The sequence below is a fragment of the Mustela putorius genome, unplaced genomic scaffold (genome assembly GCF_011764305.1).
Source record: "Mustela putorius furo isolate JIRA1106 unplaced genomic scaffold, ASM1176430v1.1 tig00000450_pilon_pilon_pilon, whole genome shotgun sequence".
Classification (NCBI taxonomy): domain Eukaryota; kingdom Metazoa; phylum Chordata; class Mammalia; order Carnivora; family Mustelidae; genus Mustela; species Mustela putorius.
This window is the reverse complement of record NW_025421385.1, coordinates 9067645-9089898: the sequence shown is the minus strand read 5'-3', so window position 1 is coordinate 9089898 and position 22254 is coordinate 9067645. Positions and strand designations below refer to the sequence as shown.

The following is a 22254-nucleotide window of genomic DNA, read 5'->3' as shown; positions in this document are numbered from 1 at the left end:
TGGTGTCCAGGGATATGGAGTTTAATGAGAACCTCTCTGAAGGGTGAGGCTGGGCTGAGGGTCTGGAGAGAACACCCATTGGCAAAGGGAGGAGGCTTTTTTATTCTATTTTATTTTATTTATTTATTTTTTAAATATTTTATTTATTTATTTGTCAGAGAGAGAGAGCAAGAGCGAGCACAGGCAGAGTAGCAGGCAGAGTCAGAGGCAGAAGCAGGCTCTCTGCAGAGCAAGGAGCCCGATGTGGGACTCGATCCCAGGACGCTGGGATCATGACCCGAGCCGAAGGCAGCTGCTTAACCAACTGAGCCACCCAGGCGTCCCGGGAGGAGGCTTTTTTAAAAAGAAGAAACAACAACAACAAAAAACCCAAACTTTTTTTTTTTTTTTTTTTTTTTTTTGAATTTGTTGGGTTTTTAAATTTATGTTATCTATCTATGTTACCTATGTGGTCTAGAAAACCCCAGGCTGAGAAACTCATCTGAGTACTTCTGGGTTGGAAGCATCTGAGGGCTTGGCAGAAGTAAACACAGATTCGCTCTGGAAGAACGATGCTCTTAACCCACTGATGAAGAGCTCTGGAGTACGAGCAAACGAAACATTACTAACCATAGAAGGAAATGAGCCTCCACGAATGAGGGTCACCTTAAAGTTGATCGTCGTTTGCCATTTGTTCCATCCATTAATTCTTCAAGTTTTTATGCATCATTCGTTATATACTGGGTACTGTTCTCACCAAAGTTTTTCCCCTGGGGAATGGGAGTTGGGTCTTGACCTGAGGATTCACTACATTTGGCTCAGGGCCCTGCCCTCTTGAGGGCTCTGAGTCACTGCCAGAAAACTCTGGTGTTTGGCTGGTCCCAGGTTGAAAACTATTGATTTATGTTAATACCTTTATTTTACAAATGAAAAGACCGAGACCACAGTGGTCTGGTAATCTGCCCAAAAGGAACCTCAGTTCCTTTGTCTGTAGAATGGGGGTAGTATCTACCCCAAAATGGAGCTATGACCGTGAGAGTATAACTAGCATATCATCTACCACAAGTAGGCCTAGTCTTCCTTCTCCATCCCTCAGATAGTCTCAAATAGCACAGAGACTCAGTCCTCCTGATATTCAGCCCAGATGCTTTTCTTTTGCTGCTTGACTCCACGAGATCTTTATTTGTCCAAGCCCATACAGAGTCCCACATTTTCACTATTAATTGTTCTATGATCATTTCATGTTTATTAATTTTGCTGCCATGGGTAGGTTGTGAACTACAACTTTAAAAACTTTAAACTTTAAACTTTGAACCTTAAAAAGTCCAGGGACCAGATTTTGTGTTATATATATATATATTGTGTATTTATATGTATATAATTTAGTCTTGGTTTGGTTACTTGGTAGGTGTTTTATGGTACTCATTTATTGTGACTTGATTAAGCACGTAATGCCATTGTTATGAGGAAATAAAAATACTTCTGTCCAGAGAAGTCACTGTGGTCCTTATGTGAGAGTTTTGGCAAAACAAAAAAATGCTTTTGCTGGCCACCTATGAAGTAGACATCTGTATTCTGCTCTCTCTGTCCCTGATAGCGGAGATCATGCCCACATGGTATTCTGCTGTAGTTTTCATTACGATGCAGGACTGCCCATTCATTCGGCGCCAGGGATGGTCATCAGTGCTGCTCATTGGGCTGGGACTCTTTCTGGGTGCTAACACTTACAGATACCCCACAACTGCTTCTGTAGCCCCAAGCACATGTTTGCAACTGCAGATGTGTCCATTTATATGGGCATAGGGTCATCACTTAGCTCTGGTCCCTTGCCTCCTTGCTGTCCGCCCCGCCCTCTGCCCCAGTGCCAGGCCTCGAAGAACGGTCGGGCCTGCTTTCTGTGTCTGCGCTGTCCATCTGTTGGCTGAGGGTCAGGCACTCCTGCTTACCATTGGAAGCAGGGAGGAATCACTTGGACGTGATCCCTCCCGTAGAACCCATCTGAGGCTGGGCCAGAGCCAAGACTCTGTTCTCTGTGCAGTGGCTGGCTGCGTTTCAGCCATCCATTTGAGCCCTTTCTATATGAAAAACATGAAAGTGCCAGGGGATTATTTTTGCAAGCTAAAAAGATGGCAGCAGATGTGAAAACAGATTTACTCATCATGATGTAAATTGGTGCTTTGTTTTTATTTTTGTTTAACAATAAATAGGTATTCATGAAAATATTTGGCTGTAAAAATTAAGAAAAATAACAAATTGCGATTATCTATTATAATCCAATTCAGTTTCTTTGGAAAGAACTTCAAGTTGTAAGTTAAAGATTTTACTGAAGTTTATGTTAGTATTGCAATATGCTGAAAAAATTTTGAGAATCCATGAGACATATTAATATTCAGGTCTGTTATAATCATTTGTACCTGTTTTGTGTAGATACAGTAGTTTCCAGGAACTAGAATGTGGTAGGGGAACTAATGTACAGTTGTATGGCCACATCCTTTATTTTTCTCTGGCATTTATTTTTATGTTTCTTCTTTTTTACAAAGGGAGTTGTTTGTATTTTGTGTTTGCTCTGTGACCGGGAGTGTGGTTTCTTCACTACACCTGAACTTGTTTGCTCTGGAGAACGCGCTCGGCCATAACTGGCTTGACTGGCCTGCGTTGCCTTGCAGCTGGGGGAAAGGTCCTGTGTGGCTGGTGTTCCCGGTCAACGTCATTGTGGTGGTATGGCCTGAACACTGCCCAAGGGTCACTGGCAGGAGCTGGGGACATTTTTATCTACACTGAAGTTTGTATTATGATAGTATTTATGAGGGCGCCTGGGTGGCACAGTCAGAGGAGCATCCGACTCTTGATTTTGTCTTGGGTCATGATCTCAGGGTCCCGAGATGGAGCTTAGAGCTGGGCTCCCCACTCAGCAGGGGTTCTGCTTGAGATTCTTTCCCTCTGCCCTCCCCCCTACCCCCATGCACCCGCACACCCTCTCACTAACAATAATAATGGTTGGTATTTCAAGACCAGTTTTACTTGTTATGTAATTATATTTGACGTATTTACGTCATCCAAGACTATGGTGTTGAGATGATTGGAACTTAGCCTTTTAAGATCCCCCAGATTTTTAGCTTTTTTAATGGAAACATTTCTAAAATAAGTAATTCCCTTTTTAATCAGAGGATAATGAATATAATAGAACCTGTGATTTATCATTTAGGGCTTTCAGTTGATTATTTTGTGAGGACACAGACTGTTGTTCTTGGAAGGGTTTGCATGTTGGGCTCTTCCTACATTTAACCGTCATTCCCTTAGCAATACTGAGTTCTTGTGTTGGTCTGGAGATCGGAGAGAAGACGTATTTCCCTCTCTCAGAAGACTGACCAGGACAAAAGTCTTAGGAAGGCAGGCTGGGGGTATATATGTTTGGGATCCAGACAGATCTGGATTCAAATTACAGGGTGAATGAAATGTACTAAACTCTGTGAGGCATTTGCGTCACCGGAGTGGTGCGTGCATGAGTCTGTTTATCTCTGCATGTGGCATTGGGAAAGATTTCGCAAAGTTTACTGGCCTATGAAAAAATATAATTTATAATAACATCCTTGAGAAAGCATTTTTATTGCTTTATAGGATCATTTGTTCCTAGGGGAAAACCTTTTTTTAACACCACATATAAATAAAAGCACTTTTATTCAATTGAATGCACATTTGTTGATTACTTACTGTATACAGTAAAAGATGTCTTGACCAACAGGCATCCAGAAGTCCTTACCCTTAAGTAATGCCCAGGCCAGTGGGGAATACAGGGGCCCAGATTCCTGCAGTGTGGTGGAGAACTAAATGAACAACTCAAGAAAGATAGAAAAGTATACTGTGAAGATTAAAGAGGAGAAGTCCATGCCCTGTAGGGAGATGCTGGCAAGGATGTGTGGAGTGGATATTTTTGAAGATACATCTGGAAAGATGGCTAAAATTGGGGGATTTGGAATGAGCTTTGCAATCAGCAGGGTAAGTTCAGGGCTTGGTGAATAAGCAGAAAGTATACTTTGAAAGGAGCATAATTTTTAGAGGTCAGGATGGAAGATAGGCTGAAAAGATAGGTGTGGGTCTCTTCTGTGAAGAGCCCTGAATGACAGACTGAGGAGGGTGTCCTTAGGTAGAAATGAGATCCAGTGCTATGATGAATGCTGTTCCTGTGATGAACCCAGTTTGATCACAGTTTTGTTTATATGCCATTTGATTTACTAACGCTTAGTTTAGGTCTTACTCATGAGTGATATTGTCTTTAATTGTCCATTCTTGCACTCCCCATATCTGATTTGGTATCAAGGTACAGTAGCCTCCTATGATTAGTTGTGGGTGTTACAACTTCTGTTCTCTGGAGGGATTTCTGTAGTACTGTTGTGGTCTGTTCTTTGAGTGGTGGTGGAACTTACCTATAGAATATCTGGAACTGGTGTTTTCTTTATGGGCTGATTTTAAACTACTGAGTTCCTGTTGTAATGGTATGGAGTGGTTTAGACTTCATCTCTCCTTCTTGAGGTAGTTTTGTTAAATTATGTTGCCTAGGAATTTGTCTGTTTCATGTGTTATCAGATTTTTTTAGCATTAAATTGTTCATGATATTCTTTGATCTCCTTAATCTTCACTGTAGCTACAATTATACCCCTTTTCTTTTGACAGCATTGCTGATTTGTGCTGCTTCTCCTTTATCTTGTCGGAGGTTTGTGTCTCTGATTACTTTTTTTGAAGAGTCAACATTTGGCTTGGGTTAGCCTCTCTAATGTTACCTTTTCTATTTTATGAGTTTCTGTTTTTATCATCTCTTTCACTTACCGTCTTGGTTTATGCTGTAGTTTTTAATTGAACATTTAGCTCCTCAATTTGCAACAGTTCTTTTTTTTTTTTTTAATGTTATAAGCACTTAAAGAAATACATTTTCCACAAAGTATGCTTTTTCTGTAGCAGACATGTTTTGGCATATATTAATTAATATTCAGTATTTTAAACCTTCCATTATGATTTTCCTGTCTCATAATATTTAGAAATGTGTTTCTTTAAAAAAAATTTTTTTAAGATTTTATTTATTTATTAGAGAGAGAGCGCACAGCAAGGGGAGCAGCAGGCAGAGGAAGAGGGAGAAGCAGGCTTTCCCCTGAGCGAGGAGCCCAACATGGGGATCGATCCCAGGACCCTGGGATCATGACCCAAGCTGAAGGCAGACGCTTAACTGACTAAGCCACCCAGGCACCCCTAGAAATGTCTTTCTTAAGTTTAAGAATTTCCAACATATGGTTTTATAATTTATATTTTTATAATCGCCTTTAACTTAATTGTTTTGGGGGGCACTTAATAGTTTTAAGTCACATAAGAAGTCTCTGTGACACTTATTCTTAGAAATATGTTGCGACTGACTTTATGTGGTAAGTTCTTGTTAATGTTGATGTGCTTGAAAAGAATGTGCATCCTCTCAATTGGATGCAGGGTTCTATATGTGTTCATTTTGACCAAGTTTGTTTGTTTAAAGATTTTATTTATTTTTTTAGAGAGAGAGTGTGCATGAGCCGGGGGGGGGGGGCGGGGGGCGTGGTTCAGAGGGAGAGGAAGAGAGAGGCAGACTCCCAACTGAGTGCAGAGTGCAGTGGATGTGGGGCTTGATCTCAGGACTCCTGAGATCATGACCTGAGCCAAAAGCTAGAGTCTGATGCCCAGCCACGACTGAGCCAAGCAGGTGCCCCTTGACCAAGTTTGTTAATTATGATGTTCGCATCTTCTAAATGTTTACTTTTTTTTTTTTTTTAGCTTGTAATTGAGGGAGCAGATGATAATGTGGATTTTTTTTTTTGATAAATACAGTACAGTGCTATAAATGTATTTTCTTTTCCTTAATAACATTTTCCTTACTCTAGCTTATTTTATTATAAGAATATAGTATATAATAAGTATAACAAAATATGTGTTAATTGTTTATGTTATCAGTAAATCTTCCAATTAACGGTAGGCTATTAATAGTTAAGTTTTTGGGGAGTCAAAAGTTTTATGTGGATTTTTGACTGCATTGGGGGGGTTTACTGTAATTTTTTCTTGTGTAATCTGATACTTTAACTGTCAAAAATAGATTTTTAAATCATTGACCTGTTGTGATTGCTGATATATTTGCATTTCTACCATCTCTTTTATTTTATTTCACCTTTTCTTTTTTCTCTTATTGGGGGACTGATTTGAGGTATAGTGTCTTGCCTTGACCTCTTCCTACCTTTGTTTCTCGTCTTTTAGTGATTGCTCTTGAAATTTCACCATGCTTACCTGAACTAATCAAGTATGAAGTTTTATCAGTATTTTACAGTACTTCAGCTCTGGTCATCCTTCCGATAAAACATTTTTTTTTTCCTTCCCTAAATTTTTTCTTTCCTCCCCCCAAAAGACAGACACAGCTTGTGGTTTAAACCATGGGCTGGAATCTGGCAGTCTGGTTTGAATCCCAGCTCTGCTTCTAGCGGATGAGTAATGGTGGGCAAGGTGCTTCCTTTCCCATACCTCCATTTCCTCATCTGTAAGTGCAGACAGTAAAAGGACCTTGTCATAAGGCTAAGGCTTTTAAATGAGAAATGCAGTGCCTAAAAACATTTAGAACTATACCTAGCAGTTAACAAGTACTGTAAAAGTGTTTGATGTCATTGCTGTTCTTTTTTTGAAAAGACATAATTTATTTTACTTGTATTTTTGTGTTTTTTTCATTGTTTCTTCTGTCTTAGACCTTCCTTCTGAGTCATTTTCCACTTAATTTGATCAGTATCCTTTAGAAGTTGTTTTTTGATGTCAGTTAGTTTTAAAATTTAGGTTTTGTTCTTTTTAAAATGCCATATTCAACATTAATTCTTAAAAGATGGTTTTTCTGGATGTATAATTCTGTGTTGGATGTCTGGAATCTAATTCTGTATTTTTCTTCCAGTACTTTAAATATATTAGTTCATTGATATCTGACACCATGGTAGCTGTGAGACTCCTGCCATCAGTCTGATCGTTGTTCCTTTGGAAGTACCTGTCTTGTTTTTGGCTGCTGTTCAACTCCCTTCTCTGTTTTACTAAAATGTGCCCAGGTGTGGGTTTCTTTTTTTACTTATCCTGCTTGGAATATATTATGCTTCTTATATCTGTGGATCTTATATCAGTTCTGGCAAAATCTGTCAATATGTCTTCAGATCTTTTCCATTTTCTCTTATCTTTTTGGAATTCCAATTAAACTGGTCCTCCTCAATCTATCCTCCATTTCTCTTAATTTCTCCTTTATATCTCCAGGTCTCTCTGTGCTACAAAAGATTTCACAGAGTTCTTGAGCTATTAGATCCAGTTCATTAACTCCTTTTTTTGGCTGATGTTGTGCTCATATTACTGTATGCAGTTTTAATGATTAGGTCTTCCTTTTCTGAACGTTTTATTCGATCTCTCTGGTTATTTTAGATCATGTCTCATTGCTTCCTTTTTCATTCCTTTAAACATTTCAGCTACTTTATTTCTTCCTTCCCAATCTGTACACTGTTTATTTCCTTGTCTTACTACATTAGCAAGGACTTCCTGTACAATGTTGAAAAGCTGCAGTGAGAGGGGACAGCCTTGTGTTGTTCTCCACCTTATTGGGAAAGCTTTGAGTTTCTCACCATTAAGTAGCTGAATGTTTTTTGTAGATAGCCTTTATCAATGTGAGGAAGTTCCCCTCTGTTCCTAGTTTACTGAGAGTTTTTGTCGTGAATGGGTGTTGGATTTTCTCAAATGCTTTTTTCGTGTGTGTGCTTATTGATTGATATGACTGTGTGGTTTTTCTTTAGCCTGTTGATGTGATTGATTACATTAGTTGGTTTTTGAATGCTGAACCAACTTTGTGTACTTAGAATAAATCCCCCATAGTTGTGGTATTTAATTCTCTTTATACATTGTTTGATTCAGTTTGCTAGTACATTGTTGAAGATTATTGTATCAGTGTCCTTGAGAGATATTGGTCTGTAGTTTTCTTTTTTTTTGTATTGTTTTTGCCTGCTTTTTGTATTAGGTTAATTCTGGCTTTTTAGAATGAGTTAGGAAGTATTCTCTTTGATTCTGCCTTCTGATGAAAGAGATCACAGAAAACTGGTATAATTTCTTATTTAAATGTTTGGTAGAATTCACCAGTGAACCCACCTAGGCCTGGTGCTTTTGGTTTTATAATGTTCTTAATTACTGATTCCATTTCTTCTTCTTTTTTTTTTTAAATTTTATTTATTTATTTGACAGACAGAGATCACAAGTAGGCAGAGAGAAGGGGGAAGCAGGCTCCCCGCTGAGTGGAGAGCCCAATGTGGGGCTCAGTCCCAGGACCCTGGGATCATGGCCTGAGCTGAAGGCAGAGGCTTTAACCCACTGAGCCACCCAGGTGTCCCCTGATTCCATTTCTTTAATAGATATAGGACTAGTCAGATTGTCTGTTTCTTCTTGTTTAAGTTTTCACAGATTATGCCTTTCAAGGAATTAGTGTATTTCGTCTGGATTTTCTAATTTGTGGGTGTGGAGTTCTTGATTGTATTCCTTGATTATTCTTTTAATGTCCGTGGGATCTGTAGTGATGTTCCCTTTTTTACTTCTAATATTAGCAATTTGTGTCCTCTCCCTTTTTTAATTAGCCTGGCTAATTAAGGGCAGTCAATTTTTTTAAGGCACTCAAATTTTTAAGGATTTCATTTATTTATTTATTTATTGAGAGAGAGAGAGAGACCACCACACAGGGAGCCTGATATTGGGCTCGATCATAGGACCCTGGGATCGTGATGTGAGCTGAAGACAGATGCTTAACCGACTGAACCACCCAGGCAACCCAAGAATAAGAAAAATTAAAGTTTTTATTTTACCTTTACTTGTTGCTTCTTTGATTCTCTTTCTTTGTATGGGTTTGAGTTGCTGACCTATATCATTTTCTTTCTCTCTGAAGAACTTCTTTTAATATTTCTTATAGGTGTCTCTACTGTTGACAGATTTCCTCAATTTTGTTTGCCTGAGAAAGTCTTTGTCTTTCATTTTTGGCAGGTAAGTTCACAGGACACAGAATTCTAGGCTGGTGGGTCTTTCTCAAGTTTTTAAATATTTAACTTTCTTCTTGCTTGTGTGGTTTCTGAGGAGTAATTGGGTATAGTTTTGTCTTTCTTTCTCTATAGATGAAGTGTTTTTGCTGCCTCTGGTTTCCTTCAGGATTTTTTTCCTTTATATTTGATTTTATGTAGTTGAAAGTGATTCCTAGGTATGGCTTTGGGGGCATTTTCCCTGTGTGGTATTCTCTGAGCTTCCCGAATCTGTGCTTTGGTATCTGACATCAATTTGGTGTATAAACCTGGCATTACTGTTTCAGATGTTCCTCTCTTCCCTGCTCTCAGTCTTCTCTTTCTAGCATTCCTGTTATGTGCATGTCACAACTTTTGTAGCTTTTCCACTGTTCTTGGCTATGGTGGTCCCCCCCCCCCCACCAGTCTTTTTTCTGTTTGCTTTTGAGTTTTGATGGTTTCTATTGAGAAATCCTCATGTAAAGAGATTCTTTCCTCTGCTGTGTCTAGTCTTCTGATAAGCCCATCAAAGGCGTTCTTCATTTCTGTTACAGTGTTTGTTTCTCCGTGGCTTTTTTGATTGCAGCATTTCTTTTTTTGTTTTGTATTTCTTTTCTTTTCTTTCCTTTTTTTTTTTTTTTAAAGAATTTCCATGTCTTTGCTTATATTGCTTATCTGTTCTTATATGCTGTCTACTTTATCCTTTAGAGCCCTTACATGTGAATCGTTGTTGTTTTTACTTTCTGGTCTGATCATTCCGGCATCTCTGCCATTTCTGAGTCTGGTTATGATGCTTGCTCTGCCTCTTCAAATTTGTTTTCTGTTGCTGGATATGTCTTGTAACTTTTCCTTGAAAAGGGGATATAATGTACTCGTTAAAAGGAACTGTTGTAAATAGGTGGTGAGGTGTGAGGGGAGGAGAAGCATTCTACAGTCATATGACTGCATCTCAGTCTGTGTGTGGGGGTGTGTGAAAAGGTGTTATTTTTTTAATTTTTTATTTTTTATTTATTTTTTTTTTTGAAAGATTTTTTATTTATTAATTTGACAGAGAGAAATCACAAGTAGACGGAGAGGCAGGCAGAGAGAGAGAGAGAGAGAGAAGCAGGCTCCCTGCTGAGCAGAGAGCCCGATGTGGGACTCGATCCCAGGACTCTGAGATCATGACCTGAGCCGAAGGCAGCGGCTTAACCCACTGAGCCACCCAGGCGCCCAGGTGTTATTTTTTTTTAATTGTAAAAAATGCATACCATAAAATATACCATGTCAACCATGTCTAGAGTGTGTAGTTCAGTAGTGTTAAGTATATTCACGTTGTTGAGCAAGCAGTTTCCAGACTCGTTTCATCTTGTAAAACTGAAACTGTACCCATTAGACAACAGCCTCCCTTTCCTCCCTCCCCCAGCTCCTGGCAATCAGCATCCTACTTTCTGTTTCTGTGAATTTGACTATTCTAGGTACCTTATATAAATGGAATAATTTACTTGTCTTTTTGTGAATAACTTATTTTACTTAGCATGATGTCCTCAGGGTTCATCCATATTGTAGCCTGTGTCAGAATTTCCTAACCTTTTTAAGGCCAAGTAATATGCCTTTATATGTGTATACCACATTTTATTTATCCGTTCATCTGATGGACCCCTGGGATTGCGTCTGCCTTGTGGCTATTGTACGTAATGTTTCTGTGGACATGGGGGGTACAGAGGTACACTCCTTTGGGAGTGTATCTGGGTATATATACAGCTGGATACTCGTGTACCTAGTATATCTAGAAGTGGAGTTGCTGCATCTTACAGGACCTTGCTGAGGAGCTTCCGTACTGTTTTCCATAGCGGTTCTACCATTTTGCAGTCCTGCCAGCAGCAGTTTCTTTAGATCCTTGCCAACACTTTTTTTGTGTGTGTACTAACCATCCTAATTAGTGTGACGTGATGCCTCGTCATAGGTATGTGTGTGAATAGATGTCCTACTGACGTTCTTCAGAGTTTCTTCAAAATGCCGTTTTCTCTTCTGCCATGGGCTTTGGACGTCTATCCCATTTGCACAGAGTATCTCCTCTTGCCTCCTCCACCTCTTCTTCCAGGGTCTAGCATCCACTCTTCCTTTCGATCGAAGCCTTCAGAACACCATAACTCTTCCTTGTGGCATTTGTCATAGTTACACGATTTGTCATAATTACACGATTAATGCCTAATCTCCATCAGTGGACTGTAAGCTCCTTCAAGGTAGGACCATATCTGTATTTACTTAAAATTGTCTTTTCAGCACCCAACTTAATGTCTGATATATAACAACAACATCATTAATAATCGTTTGTACTGTGTAGCATTTACTGTGTGGTGGATACTATTTTTAAAAATATGTAAAGTATCTGGGGTGCCTCGGTGGCTTAGTTGTTTGAGCATCAGACTCTTGATTTTTGGCTCAGTCTGATCTCAGGGTCCTGGGACTGAGCCGTGCATCGGGCTCACACTCAGCAGGGAGTCTGCTTAAGGATGTCCTCTCTCCCTCTGCTGCTCCCCCTGCTCACATGCTCTCTCTCTCAAATAAATAAATCTTTAAAAAAATATGTAAAGTACCCTTTTTAATGTGTAGTGCTGTGCACTTTTTTATGGTAGGCTCCACGCCCAACATGGGGCTTGAACTCCTGACCCCGAGATTAAGAGTCACATGCTCTACTGCCTGAAGCCGGCCAGGCACCGCCATAGTTCTGTGCATTTTTGACAAATAGACAGTTGTGTAACCACCACCGCATCAAAAATATGGAACCGGTCCCTCACTCCCCAAGATTTCTCTGTGTTGCTTCCTCCCCTTTCCTTCTGAGTATTTTTCCTCCCTGTGTTATTGAGATATAATTGACATATAACATTGTGGAAGTTTAAGGTGTATTCACAATGATATGATACACTCCTGTCTTACAAAAAATGACCACCGCAGTGGGTTAGTTAATGCCTGCACCGCCTCACGTAACTACCATTTCTTTTTCATGGTGAGGACATTTAAGATTTACTTTCAACAGCTGTCAAATATCTAACATAATGCCGTTAACTATACTTTTTTTTTTTTAAAGATTTTATTTATTTATTTGATAGAGAGAGATCACAAGTCGACAGAGAGGCAGGCAGAGAGAGAGAGAGGAAGGGAAGCAAGCTCCCTGCTGAGCAGAGAGCCCGAGGCGGGACTCGATCCCAGGACCCTGAGATCATGACCTGAGCCGAAGGCAGCGGCTTAACCCGCTTAGCCACCCAGGCGCCCCGCCATTAACTATACTTACCATGCTGTGTATCCCCAGAACTCTGGGTCTCCACCTTTTTGTGGGCCTTTTCCTTGGACAGGCTTCATATATTTTTCTGTTTCCCCCATCCCTCTTAGGTGGGACAGGAAGGCCAGAATGGGCTGCAGTTGGGTATTTTTCCCCCCTCCGGTCGGTTAGGTTCTGATAAAATCCTGATTGGTTATACCTTGGTTAAATTGTTTTTCCTGAAGACAGACTTTTTAAAAAAGAACAGAATGCTCTGGTATCTTTCAAAATGATTCCTTTTCCTCATCCCCAGCTGGAAGCACAGGGGGATTTTCCTCTGATACTTACTGTGAGGATCTAATGAGCTCCTGAAAGTAAAACAAGGGTCTAGGGGCCTGATGGCTGGATCCCCTGACGTTTTTCTTTCTCAAACTCGGCCACACTGAACCTCCAGCAGTCCATCCATTACAATCTGGGTTTGCTTACCCCGGGGCTGGTGTGCACAGGGGTTTTAGCACACTGGTTTCTGCTCTCATCAGTGTAGTTCTTTGTAAGAGCCTTTTGGACTTCCCAGTTTTAGATACAGTGGGTGACTTACTTTTCTTACAGATCTGAGAAGAGTTGATTTTTCTGTTTGTTTAGCTTTTTACTTCTTATTAGGACAGAGTGATGATTTCTGAGCTTCTTTTATGGAAGACTGGAACCCAGAAATCCAAACCTAAATTCTAAACTTAAATTATTTTAAATTCTGTTTATGTTCATTTCACTTTCTGAAATCCAGTGGATCTAAATTTGTTGTTTCTACTGACAGCTTGTGATGCCGCCTTTTCTTTGTATGTTTGGTAATTTTTGATTGGTAACTGATTTTTGGTTCAACCTCATCTGTGGGAATCATTAGGTCCTAAATTGGGAATATTTTCACAAGGACAAGATTTGCATTTGCTCCAGTCCAGAACCATGGGGTGCTAGGAATCTGAGATAGTTTTCGCTACCTCTGTGGCCCCTGTAGGATATGTATGATTCAGTTTCTCCACCCTGAGGTTGGACCAAATTTTGGATATCTGATAGGGTGACCAACTGTCTGGTTGGGATTGCCTGGAATATGGGACTTCCAGGGTAAAACTGGGACAGTTCTGGGCAAACCGGGATGATGAGGCATTCTAATTCTGATTCCAGGGTTTATATCTGCATTTTTCCAGATAATTCTGGACATATATGCATCTTACATGTGCATTTGCCAGATAACCCTGGCTTTCTCTTATGTTTGTGTGTATGTGGCTTCCCTGGAGATTTCTCATACTTCCCTACAAGTCCAGCAAAAAATTATGTCTGTTATAATTTACCCAAGATCTAGTGATATAGTAGTGGGCAAGCTCTTCAGAGCATCCTGGAAGTATAACCTGTAATTTTACTTTTTACATAAGTTATTGAGAACGTGTTTCCATGTTACTCCATAGTCTTCTACAGTATAATTATTAGGGGTTGCATAGGATTGCGTTTTATGTCTGTACCAACACTTACTGAATCAATATTATGAAAAATGCTGTAGTGAAAATCCTTACAGCTAAATCTTTGCACAGTTCAACATTATTTCCTTATGATAAATTTCCAGAAGTAGAATTGCTGAATCGAAAGGTATGCAGCATTTTAAATCTTTTGAATCATATTGCCAAATTGGTTTCCCATTTCTTTACACCTTGTATGACACTGGGAATTATCATATCTTTTAGTCTTTATCACTTTGAGAAATAATAAAATGCTCTCCTTTGTTAAATAAGGGACATGATCTTAGATACTAGTGAGCCCAATGTACGGTACCACCGTATTTCGACAGCCAGGTTTCAGGTACACATTCGTTTTTAGAAATGTCTCACCCCCACTCTCACTGGAACTGTTAGTCAAGAGGTTTGTCTTACAGCCTTCTTATCCTTCTTTATCTATATATAGATAGATGTTCATATTCTTAGTACTAGCTGGTGAAATCAGGCATAGAAAATAAATAGGGAGTAGCTTTCACTGGAAATGTACCTCTTTGCTGTACTCTGAACACAGCAGTGGGCCCCCAGCTTCCTCCCTTACTCACATGTACTTTGGTGCCTGTCTGCCGTAGGCTTTCAGAAGACCCAGATTCCGAGTGGCTGGTGCAGAGAACCAGGGTCTGTACAGAGAACTTCATCAGTTAGCATTTACTTCCCTTTTTCTTAGAAAACTGAGGCTCTGTAGCATATGAAGTACCTTATTGAACATTTACTTGAATGCAGTGCTGGTGGGTACTGGATAAAAGTTGGAGTGTAGGAGTTTGTTTTTTAGTAGATCTGATGACTGACACAGAAAGATAGCTCTACCACAGGCAGAAAAGAGCCTTGCCATGCGAGTCTGCATAGCGCTTTGGTGTCTGCACTACATGTGCAGGAGATGGTGTCGTTCAGAGCGAGACTGAAGCCCTCTGAGGAATGCGTCTCTGAAATTGACGGCGCAAGTCAATGGGAAAATGATTGGATATGAACATGCTTGTAGTAAGCACGCATCTTTTGCATAAGCCTGGGCATAATCACGCACACACAGCTTCATTATCTCACTAGCACGCTTTAAGAATTCCGGGCTGGTGAATGAGAACACAGTAAATGCATTAGATCATGACTGAACTCCGCTATCCTTGCAGGGGTGTTGTGTTCTCACGTGTATGGTTGTTCGTCTGTAGGTAGCTGAAGGACAAGTCCCTACTCGGAGTACCCCTGCCTTAAAAGGCAGTCTTGCATGGCAAATTTGAGCTAGCCTCTAGGCAGCTATTGAAACTAATTAGGAACCAGTTAGAACTGCTTTGGGCTAGGTGGGTATTTGTGGGTTGTGGAAAATTCCCCAGGGAACAGAGTGACTGTAATTAGAGGCAGGTTGTTGTAGTTACTTTAGTTAAGAAGAAATGTAGAGTTCAGGGTCTGTTGCCAGCTGTGGAAGGGGGCAGTCAGGGGAGGCTTGGGCATGGGGAGAGCTGCCTGGCCGAAGAGCTGAGTCCCACACAGTAGATGAGGGACAGCAAAAAGGGGGAAATTGGGGTGGGTTTATTCCCATCACCAGGTCGGATAATACTCATTTTCCTTTCCTTTGCTTCACTCCACCTCCAGACAACTTGAGGGTGTTTGGAACATTTTTATTCAAAAGTTTCTATGGTGGTTTTTTTTTTTCTCTCTCTGCTTTGTATTCATTTAACATCTGTATATTTTTTTCCTGAAATTGACTGCTTCTCATCTCAGTCTTCTGCTTAACCATTCTATTAAATTTTTATTCTTTAGAAAGAAAAGAGCTTTATTCTAAAATTCCATCTCCATTCATTACTCTTTACATGCATTTTCTTTGTGGATGCCTCCTTAGTTTTGTGTCTTTGGAACTTTATTGGGATTTTCTAGATTAGGAGAGTACTTGTTAAGGTTGGATATAATAATTTTTAAAATTCTTACTAGTTGATTTAAGTTTTCTAAAAATCCCAAAGGATTGGGGCATAATTTAGTTTCATAGTTTATTAAACCTGTTTATTTTGAGATATCATACATGTTGAATATGTTTGACATATAGGTAGTAAAGTATAGTCAGAGAGTTAGCACCCTGTAATCACCACCCAGATGAGAACATGGGGTATTGCCAGTACCCCGGCAACACCGCGTGTGTGTGCCCCTTCCCATTCATAGTCTGCAGCCCAAGGTCACCACTGTGCTCCTTTGTGTTATCTTTTCCTTGCCTTTAAAATTCTAGTTTTATTATCTTTGTCTGCAGTCTTTTTTTTTTTATTTATTTTAAGTATAATTTTTTATTTTTTATAAACATATATTTTTATCCCCAGGGGTACAGGTCTGTGAATCACCAGGTTTATACACTTCACAGCACTCACCAAAGCACATACCCTCCCCAATGTCCATAATCCCACTCTCTTCTCCCAAACCCCCTACCCCCAGCAACCCTCAATTTGTTTTGTGAGATTAAGAGTCACTTATGGTTTGTCTCCCTCCCAATCCCATCTTCTTTCATTTATTCTTCTCGTACCCACTTAAGCCCCCATGTTGCATCACCACTTCCTCATATCAGGGAGATCATATGATAGTTGTCCTTCTCCGCTTGTCTTTGTCTGCAGTCTTAACTGGTAAAATTAGTTTGGCCTATTTTGAACTTTATGGATTCATATTGTAGGTATTTTTTCATGGGATCCCTTTGCTCAACATTATTTTTGTGAAATTCTGTAAAATCTGTAAAATTCTGTAAAATCATATTCTGTATTGTGTTCATTACAGTGCTGTATACAATTCTGCTGTTTGAATCTGAGGCACTCGCTCCATTCAGGTTGGTGTCATTGTTTTGGCTCTTGTACAGGATGCCACACCTCCAGCAGGGAGTCCCAGGGAGCCCAGCCCTGTGTCTGGTGCACACATTCCAGAGTGGGCTACCTGGTCGCGGGGTACTCATATCTGTGGTGGTCCTAGCTACTATCCCAAAGTGGTTGCATTCTTACAACTTTCAGTGAATGTATTTCTATTAATCATGGAAATGAAAAAAATCTTTCCTAATTTATTTTATCTCTGATCTCTAATATTAATTCAAGTGATTAAAAATAAACCAAAGATGTATTTTTCTCCCCACGTCTCCCACTAGTGAATTTTATGCATGTTGGTGGAAAGTAGGAATCAGAACAAAATATAGTGAAATAATTCTAATTAGAAAATAAAGTATCTAATTACAGACAAGGGAGGCAGAGAATGCAGCACAGGGGCCTTTTGCCTACTACTTAGTTAAGATTTGTTGGTTGGTTAATCTGGGAGTGTCTAGTTCTGCAAGGTTTCCTCTTCTGAACAGTGTACCATCCTGTCCCTACATTGTACTTTCCCGAATCTGGGGCTCCTGATTTGCCATCAAGAACTGGGTGGTATGGAGAGTCAGATTGGGAAACATCTTAAAAGTTTACTGACTCTTTCACCCCTGTCAGGTTATGAAGTCAGTCAGACCCACCTACTATGTAAGACCGTAATCTCCCGAAAAGCAGGGCTTGCTTTTTCAGTGGTTTATAAGAATAGTCTGAAAATAAGCTCTAATTACCAAAAACAGGCCTGGGCCTGTATTATAGTGTTTAGGGTAAAAAATACCATAATGTCAGATTTATGAGTATTTACTTTCAGTCCATTATTGAAAGACTTTTTTTAGGCATAATTGCTTTTCTTAATTTACTCGATTTTAAAATTAAGGTGAGGGACGCCTGGGTGGCTCAGTTGGTTGAGCAACTGCCTTCGGTACAGGTCATGATCCTGGAGTCCCGGGATTGAGTCCCACATCGGGCTCCCTGCTTAGCAGGGAGTCTGCTTCTTCTGCTGACCTCTCTACTCTCATGCTCTCTCTCTCTCAAATAAATAAATAAAATCTTAAAAAAAAAATTAAGGTGAAATATACATAACAAAACTTACCATTTTAATCACTTTTAGAATAGGCAACCCAATGGCCTTAAGAATACTCACATTATTTTACAGCCATTGCCACTGCCCATCTCCAAAAATGTTTTCATCATCCCAGACTGGAATGCTGTCCCCATGAAATAACAGCTCCCTAGGCCGCTCACCCCCAGCCCCTGGCAGCTACCATTCTACTTTCAGTCTCTGAATTTAACTCTTCCAGGTGCTTCATAAAAGTGAGCTTACAAGATTTGTCATTATGTGACTGCCTTGTGATTTCATTGAGCAGAATGTCTTTACGGTTCATCCCTGTTGTAGCACGTGTCCAACAGAATGTTTTTTCTTCTTCTTGGGTTTTGTTTTGTTTGTTCATTTTGTTTTGTTTTTTAAGAGAGCATGTGCACATGTGAGGGGTGGGGAGGGGCAAAAGGAGAGAATCTTGTGAGGGCCTCAGTCCAGGACGCTGATCATGACCTGAGCTGAAACCGAGAGTCGGACGCTTAACCGACAGCGGCACCCAGGTGCCTGTAGGTTCTTTGTTCTGAAGGCTGAGTCAGAGTCCCCTGTATGTGTAGACCACATTTCACTTACACTTTCCATCTGGCTGTCGACACTGGGGTGGCCTCCACCTTTGGCCTGTTGTGAATAATGCTGCCATGAACGTGGGTATAAAATACTGTTGAAGTCCCTGCTTTCAGGTGTATAGTTGCTTTTTAACTTTTCTATACCAGAACCCTTTTACTTAGGAGTGTTGCGCTGATAGTGAACTGCTCTCCGAAGCCGATCAGTTATATCTTCAGTTTCTCATCCTCCTGAGTACACGGAGCTGAAGGAAGGGAAGTGTGCCATGTCACTGATTGCTGTCCATGGTCACGCTAGAATAGGGGCCAGCCTTTCAGTGCCCGGGATACTGGTATTTTGTTGCTGACTTCTGTATCCATTATTCATCTGAGTCATCATAAAGTACTATGTCATTTTTTCTTTTTCTTTTTAAAATTTTTAAATTTTTTATTTAAAGATTTTTATTTATTTATTTAGCAGACAGAGATCACAAGTAGGCAGAGAGAGAGGAAGGGAAGCAGGCTCCCTGCTGAACAGAGAGCCCGATGTGGGGCTCGATCCCAGGACCCTGGGACCATGACGTGAGCCGATGGCAGAGGCCTTAACCCACTGAGCCACCCAGGCGCCCATATGTCATTTTTTCTTAATATACCTGCCTTACTTGTTTAGCCTATATAGTGCTTTATAATTTTAAAAGTTGGGTTAAAAACCATAGCCACATATAAAAAATGAAACACTTTGTCTATGCTTTTACTATAGGAATTTATCCTACATACTTTAGTATAATAGTTATTGAAGGCTTACATTTTGGAGAGTTAGCATATATCAGTGGTTTTCAAATTTTTTGGTCTCAGGGACCCTTCATAGTCCTAAAACTGTAGAAGACCCACAGGGCTTTGGCTGATGTGCATGTTAGCTGTTGATATTTACTGTACTAGGAATAAAACAGAAATTTTTAACAGTTATTGATTCAGTTAAAAATAATAAGCCCACTAAACCTTTTAAATATGTTTCCTATGGGGAAAAAAAACACATTTTCTCACTAAAAACATTAAAACCAAGAAGATTGGCATTATTTTACATCTTTACAAAATAACTTTAACATCTGACTTAGTAAAAGATAGCTGGCCCCTCGGATCTGCTTCCACAGGCTGTGGCAGCATGCTGTTTGTGCTAAAATATATGAAGAAAATCTGATCACACAGATATGTAGTTGGAAAAGGAAGAAGTATTCTAATAATCTTTTCAGATAATCATGGATTTTTTATACTATATTAAAACTTAACAAGTGACATTTTCTTAAAGGTTAGTAGCAATAGGGAATTTTAAATGTTATTGGTGAGTTTTTCATACTTGGTTAGATCAAAATTTTTTTGTCTTTCTTGCACCTCAGTGGCCCTTTTACTCAAGTGTAACTTGTAGCCTTACGGATTGGTCACTTGGAAAATATTGGTCCACCAAGTTATGTGTATCTTCCAGATACACACTATGAGATATGACATGTAATATAAAAAAATGCACATTTTTAATGTTTACCTTCAGTTGCATGCAGAATATCTTTAAATCTTAGGGAGCTGTCAAGCTCATGGTGATAGACACTGGTTTTCCCAAAGTTCTGGTTTTAACTTGAGCACTCAACTTTTGTTAATCTTAGGGAGCTGTCAAGCTCATGGTGATAGACACTGGTTTTCCCAAAGTTCTGGTTTTAACTTGAGCACTCAACTTTTGTTAACTTTGTTCATGTTCGAGAAAATGTCTGCCGAAGACCCAAGCCTGGATTACCCTAATTTGTCATTCATTCTTCTCAGTAAACATGAAACAAACCTCAGCTCAGCTTGTAATTTGCACGACAGCACAGGTGCTTCTCCCGGGTCACCCTTGCACTTCACGAGTGAGCAGGGATGCGTCCTGTGTGCTGGGTGGTTTGAAACACAGACTATTAACCAACCATGTGCTAATGGTTGAGACTTAATAAAATTAATAATATGTACTGCATCAATAATATTCTTTTTTAAAAAAGATTTATTTTCTCTTTCTTTCAAAAAAAAGGATTTATTTATTTATTTTAGAGAGAGAGAAAGCACAAGAGGGAGGGGTAGAGGGAGTGAGGGAGAGACTCTCAAGCAGACTCCCGGTTGAGCACAGAGCCCTGCTTGGGGCTTGATCGCAGGACCCTGAAATCGTGACCTGAGCCAAAATCAAGATTTGGTCACTTAACTGACTTAACCACCCAAGTGCCCCTGCATCAAGAATATTGTGAAGTGAAACTGACATTTTTACAAAACCCCGTGAGTACTGGTACCTTTTGGTACCAGTGCCTTCCCTGGCACTAACGAGCTGAGTCTGACCCACTGTTGCTTTCGCACCATTGATACAACTGTCAGTACAATGAAGAAGGCAAATAATGTCTTAGTGTTATTATGAAAATATTTTTGACATTATGGATCCCCTGGGAGGATTTCAGCGGAATGGACAGTTTACCCTGTCATACATAATGTGGATGCTTTAATAATCATGGATTCTCCTATTAAATAGTTTAAAACCTGTGTGTATATAGCTGGGTCTTGAGAAGTTGTGTCTGCTTTTCCCATCTGTGGCTGCCCCAAGTCAGAATAGGGACTAAGGCTATGTTATACAGTGGTATCAGCATTTGAGAAAGAAGAACGTGGTGTGACTTTGAATTTTATAGCATTTGTTTTTACTCCCCCTCCCACAGGTACAAGTGCTTCCTTGAGAGAATTCCTGAGAGAATTTAGTGGTTTTGATTTATAGGCTCATACAAAACATATATACCATGACTCATCTGAGTTAGAGTATCTCAGGGAAACTACATGTAGCTGCTGCCTTGCTCCTGCCCGCCTCCTGTAAACTTGGACTTGAATACCTACTTTACACTGAATTCTACGCCAGCAATGAGAAAGACAGGTTCCCCGCCCCTAGGAGCCTAGAGAAGAGTGTTCGAATGCAGGGATTGAGTGCTATTATGGAAGGTAGTCCCAGGTGCTCTGCGAGGCTTTGCCGAGCAGTTGTTATTGCAGGTGGCTCTTAAAGGAAGTGTGTGGGGGCTTGGCAGGGAGTGGAGACATGAAAGAGAGGAACGACACAGTACTTTCCAGGGCAGGGAATGTCCAGATGCAACAGTGTGACACAGGCAGGGCTGGACCCAGAGGCTGTGGCCAGAGAAGAGGAGAAGGGTCTTGCTGGGGTTTGATCCCATAGACTGGAGGTTCTCAAAACCTGGTCCCCAGACCAGTAGCATCAACATCTCCATGGAACTGGTCAGAAATGCATAGACTTTCAGTGGCGGGTGTTTTTGGTGGAGCGAGACTGTTTAACTGCCCTCTAGGGGACTTCCCGGGCCAGGGGAGAACAGTGTAGGTTCTTCAAGTAGCCTTGAAACTTAGAAAGGTCACCCTGAGGGCCCTCTGGAAGGTGGGATAGTGTGGGATGGTGTGGCATTGTCCAGTGTTTTTGTGGGTGGGATGCAGGCCTGGACTGATGGCAGTAGGAAGGAAGAGAGAGCGAGGATTTGCTGGAGGTAGATTCTCCAGGACTTTATCACTAGTAGACAGCTTATAAGCTATGAAAATAGCCCTTCTTTGCTCTGATGTGCCAGCACTCAGGGATGGAGGCATTCTTAAAGGCCCTTGCTTCTTGTGTCTTCAGGCAACAGCTTTTACCTATAATGAAAAAGCCAGTCAGGTAACTTGCCTGAGCCTCTTGAGTCTCCTTTTCGAGGTTGCCCACTTAATTAGGATGATGGCCTCCAGAGGGACAGAGTTGACACATGCGGGACGAGTCTTAGAAAGGATGGCACGGTCTGGGAGAGTGGGGGGGATGATTTTATTCAGATATGTCCCGCTGCTGGCAGATTGAATAAGTGCTACATGGCATTCAGACTCCCTTTGTTGTCCATTGGCTCTGAGCGGGCTAGGTGCACCACTTTCCTATTTGAATTTGAGCAATCAGTAGCTCTGTTTGGTGAGTGTGTGTG

At 40.4% G+C, this 22254-nt stretch overlaps 1 protein-coding gene across 8 annotated transcripts in view; it reads left to right on the top strand.

Moving 5' to 3' along the window:
- Positions 1-22254, top strand: part of TULP4 (TUB like protein 4) — a 227918-nt gene that overhangs the window by 37097 nt on the left and 168567 nt on the right. Inside the window, exons 1-2 of one of the 8 annotated variants that reach the window (XM_045080108.1) lie at positions 9004-9021; positions 16554-16602. The exons of 5 other annotated variants lie outside the window; for them this stretch is intronic. The gene's annotated coding sequence lies outside the window, so the exon portion shown is untranslated. Of the gene's footprint in view, positions 1-8950; positions 9022-16553; positions 16603-22254 lie in introns of those variants that run through there. 2 more of the 8 variants (XM_045080109.1, XM_045080111.1) reach the window with 2 other exon arrangements.